Genomic DNA, 5,145 nt, shown 5'->3' with positions numbered 1-5,145 from the left:
TGAGGACTGGGTTGGGTGTCAAGTGAGGACTGGGCCGGGAGTCAGGTAAAGACCTTAAGAGGCTGTCGGATGAGGACCGGTAGAAGCTATCGGGTGAGGACTGGAAGAGGCTGGCGGATGAGGACTAGGTTGGGTGCCAGGTGAGGACTGGGCCGAGAGTCGGGTGAGGACCGGAAGAGGCTGTCGGATGAGGACTGGGCCGAGAGTCGGGTGAGGACCGGAAGAGGCTGTCGGATGAGGACTGGGCCGGGTGTCAGGTGAGGACCGGAAGAGGCTGTCGGGTGAGGACCAGAAAAAGGTGCGGACTGGGCCGAGCGACTGGTACGGACCAGACAGACTAACCAGGAGGTGAGCATTGAGACTCACCGGCAGGTCAGTGCCTGGTTGGTTGTCAAAGGATAACCGAGAGATAATTACTGCATTAAGCTGATAGGTGACAACTGTACCACACACGGAATCCGCTGCGGGACGGACTCGGGGACAAGGCCTGTCAGCTTTTTATTTTTCCAGGATTAAATATTGGCTATATGACGTTGCATAATGAAACGACATATCAGAGACAGTTGGATGATATTTGGCATGGATAAAAGACATAAAAACCAAGAATTTAGAAAACCTGAGGCATTTGGTAAGGGTGTAATGCATGACGAGTAAGCGAATGTTTTACATGAACGGAAACTTTTCAACAACGGGGGATGGAATTCCAGCGCGTTTTCAGCATCGAACAATAATGTCCAGAGATGGTGAGACTGGGAGCCATCGGCGTCCCAGCCCAGGCTCAGCCATGGTCCGGTCCCGGCTCAACCTGTCCCGGCCCAGCTCAGCCCTGTCCCGGCCCCGGCTCAGCCATGGTCCGGTCCCGGCTCAACCTGTCCCGGCCCAGCTCAGCCCTGTCCCGGCCCCGGCTCAGCCATGGTCCGGTCCCGGCTCAACCTGTCCCGGCCCAGCTCAGCCCTGTCCCGGCCCCGGCTCAGCCATGGTCCGGTCCGGCTCAACCTGTCCCGGCCCCAGCTCAGCCCTGTCCCGGCCCCGGCTCAGCCATGGTCCGGTCCCGGCTCAACCTGTCCCGGCCCAGCTCAGCCTGTCCCGGCCCCGGCTCAGCCATGGTCCGGTCCCGGCTCAACCTGTCCCGGCCCAGCTCAGCCCTGTCCCGGCCCCGGCTCAGCCATGGTCCGGTCCGGCTCAACCTGTCCCGGCCCAGCTCAGCCCTGTCCCGGCCCCGGCTCAGCCATGGTCCGGTCCCGGCTCAACCTGTCCCGGCCCAGCTCAGCCCTGTCCGGCCCCGGCTCAGCCATGGTCCGGTCCCGGCTCAACCTGTCCCGGCCCAGCTCAGCCCTGTCCCGGCCCCGGCTCAGCCATGGTCCGGTCCTGGCTCAACCTGTCCCGGCCCAGCTCAGCCCTGTCCCGGCCCCGGCTCAGCCATGGTCCGGCCCCGGCTCAACCTGTCCCGGCCCAGCTCAGCCCTGTCCCGGCCCCGGCTCAGCCATGGTCCGGTCCCGGCTCAACCTGTCCCGGCCCAGCTCAGCCCTGTCCCGGCCCCGGCTCAGCCATGGTCCGGTCCCGGCTCAACCTGTCCCGGCCCAGCTCAGCCCTGTCCCGGTCCCGGCTCAGCCATGGTCCGGCCCCGGCTCAACCCTGTCCCTGTCCCGGCTCCGGCTCAACCACGGTCCGGCCCTGGCTCAACCATGGCTCAGCCCTGTCTCAGCCCTGCCCCGGCTCCGGCTCAGCCCTGTTGAAGCCCTGGCTCAACCCTGTCTCGGCCTTGGTCCGGCCCTGCCCCGACCCTGGCTCAGCCCTGGCTCAGCCCTGTCCCAGCCCTGCCCCGGCTCCGGCTCAGCCCTGTCGAGGCCCTGGCTCAGCCCTACCCCGGCCCCGGCTCAGCCATGTCCCGGCTCCGGCTCGGCCCTGTCCCGGCCCTGGCTCAGCCCCGGTTCAACCCTGTCCCGTGCGTCGACAGGTGTGGCACTACTGCTCCGAATCACGCAGCCGGCAGTCGTTCCTCTGCAACGTGGGCACCGTGTTCAGCCAGCAGCACCTGGTGTGCGACTGGTGGCACAGTGTCGACTGTCCGCGCTCCGACGCCTTCCTCTACGTCAACGAGCGGCTGTACGGCCGCGAACCGGAGCGGTACGAGGCGCCGCCGCCGCGCCCGGTCCCGGCAGCGGTGGTGGCGGTCCGACCAAGCGGGCGCCGCCTCCCACGGCCGCCGAGCAGGGAGCGCCGGCCCCACGCCGCGGCGGCGCCTCCGCCGCTAGAGCGGCCCCGTCCGCCGGCGGCGCGGTACGCCAGCGGCGCCAGCCCGCGGCCGGCGGCGACAGAGACGCCGCGGACCTACTCCGGAGACGGTCATCTGGTGCAGCCCGAGAGGCCGCCAGCGCCAGCGCCGACGCCGAGCACGCCGCGGCCGGACATCCGCCACCGCGGTACGCCCGAGCCGGCGCGGCGCCCCGCCGGCCGGGTCACAGCGGCGGAGGAGGCGGGACCAGAGCTCGGGTGGGGGTATCATCCGACGGGACACGCAACGGCGGGACAGTATCCCGGACCGGAGCGACACACGCCAGCGCTTATACAAGCAGGGGAGTATTACCGGCAGGGGTATCATCATAACGAGTACACTGCGGTGGGGCAGTATCCACCGCAGGGGCATCTGCCGCCCCCGAGAGCGCCTCAAGGGCACCGCCACCACCCGGCCGGGCCAAGTCGAGCCCCGCACGAGCAGGGCGGGCTTCCCGGGGGGTACCATCCGCCGCAGCATGAAGTTCCTCTGGACTATTACCCTCCTCCGACAACTGCTCCACCCCTGCCGCACCGGCCGCCACAGCAGCGCTACCCCCCGTCGCCGCACGCCACACCCGACGTCTATCATCCTCCTGCGGACCTGTCAGGCTACGTCCACCACCCTCCACCGCACGCCACCGCCAGACCTTACCCGCATCCTGACTATGCGCGACCAGGATACTATACCACCGAGGCCCATGGAATGCTGGCAAGCGGTGATCATCTGCACAACAGTATACTGGCGACTCCGCGCCCACGTACGAAAACTCAAGGCTACCATCTTCCACATCCATACACGACACCGGCGGGGTATCACTATCAGCAAACGCGTACACCGCCAGCTAGTTACCACCATCGACATGCACCCACAACGCCAGCAAGTTATCACCATAGACATGTGCCCACAACACTAGCGAGTTACCACTATCCGAAACCACCCACAACACCAGCGAGTTACCATCAACCGCATCCACCCACGACGCCAGCCAACTATCACTACCAGCATACACCCAAAACCCCAACGAGCTACTACCACACGCATCCACACCCAATACCATACAACTACCACTATCCCCTGCCTCACACCGGACGGCCGCGGTACCCCTCCAGCCCCGTCCCAGCATTGTTCCGGCATCCGCCTGCCCGCACCTACGCTGTACACGGCACGTCTGCGCCCCAGGCGCAGACCTCGGTGACCTCCGAGGCGAGCCCAGTTGGCATCAGCGACGGCAACCCGCCCATGGAGGCGCCTCCGTCACTGCCCACTGGCGACGCGGCGCCCCCGGCGGCCGGGCAGGTCGAGACGGCAGCCGGGCAGGCAGACACGGCGGGCAGACGGCGGCCGGCAGGTGGAGACGGCGGCCGGGCAGGCAGAGACGGCCACCAGGCGAAAACGGCACCGCGCCTGACGCCGCCGCATGGGTGCCGGGCGCCGCCCGACTGGGTGTGGTGGGGCTGTCTGGGACCCGCGTCGCGTGTCCCGTTGCGGGTTTGTAGACTGGGCAGTCTATGTGCCGAGGCTGAGCTTGCCTGAGCTCCGTGTGAGCTCCGAGGCTGAGGAGTCTACCTGAGCTCCGTGTGAGCTCCGAGGCTGAGGAGTTTACCTGAGCTCCGTGTGAGCTCCGAGGCCGAGGAGTTTACCTGAGCTCCGTGTGAGCTCCGAGGCTGAGGAGTTTACCTGAGCTCCGTGTGAGCTCCGAGGCTGAGGAGTTTACCTGAGCTCCGTGTGAGCTCCGAGGCTGAGTTTACCTGAACTCCGTATGAGCTCCGAGGCTAAGTTTACCTGAACTCCGTATGAGCTCCAAGGCTGGGGAGTTGAACTGAGCTCGGCGTGCACATCGAGGCTGGGGAGTTTACCTGAGCTCCGTGTGAGGCGTTTGTTATCTGCGCTACGGGCGGTGCGTTGCTTGGTTTATTCAGAGTATGGTGAGGGCGTGATGCGTGTTATCTGGGTGCAGAACGGACTGTTATGCGAGATGTCTGGGCCCAGTGTTAAATGTGTTGTTAGCTGCAAACATCGCACGCCAGTGTGACGTAGAGAACACGTGAGCGCGTGCGCGCGCGCGCGTGTATGTGTCTGTGTGTTTGTGTATGTTTCGGCCCGACGTCACTTTGTTAATACACTGACCGCTGCCAGCCGTCCACTGTCTGGCCCAGTCTCGAGTGCACGCCCGAAAGCTCCCGCCGACCAATAAGCAGACATCGCATGGCTATTTATTGGACGATCTACTATGTGCACATGGAGAGGACAGCCAAGAACTCGAGGAGAATGCACCAGCTGCGGCCGTGCCATCCCGTCTAGGCGGATGGCGGTGTGACAGCGAGGGAGCAGGGCGGCGCCGCGGCCGGCCGCCCGCTCACAGGTACCCCGTGGCCGAGCTGACCGGCGAGCCGGCGCCTCGTCCGAGGTCGACATGGGCCGGGCCGCCGGGCCGGCGCCGGCTCGCTCGCGCTCGTCGAGTCGACCAGGCCGTCCTGGCTGGAGGTGACCTCCGTCTCGTCATCGGCGCGCCGCTGGGCAGGCCGTCGCCCGCTGGAGTCGGCCGGATCGGGGGCGGTCACTGGCGGCGCAGGCGTGCGTGCCCCGTCAGTGAGCTGTGTCGGCGCGAGCTGTGTCGGTGTGCCCCGCCAGTGAGCTGTGTCGGTGTGCCCCGCCAGAGAGCTGTGTCGGCGTGCCCCGCCAGTGAGCTGTGTCGGTGTGCCCCGCCAGTGAGCTGTGTCGGCGTGCCCCGCCAGTGAGCTGTGTCGGCGTGCCCCGCCAGTGAGCTGCGTCGGCGTGCCCCGCCAGTGAGCTGTGTCGGTGAGCCCCGCCAGTGAGCTGTGTCGGCGTGCCCCGCCAGTGAGCTGTGTATGTGTGCCCCGCCAGTG

The sequence above is a fragment of the Pollicipes pollicipes genome, unplaced genomic scaffold (assembly GCF_011947565.3).
Source record: "Pollicipes pollicipes isolate AB1234 unplaced genomic scaffold, Ppol_2.1 Scaffold_5724;HRSCAF=6776_pilon_pilon_pilon, whole genome shotgun sequence".
NCBI classification, from domain to species: Eukaryota; Metazoa; Arthropoda; class Thecostraca; order Pollicipedomorpha; family Pollicipedidae; genus Pollicipes; species Pollicipes pollicipes.
The sequence above is the reverse complement of the archived record's forward strand: the minus strand, read 5'-3'. Positions refer to the sequence as shown.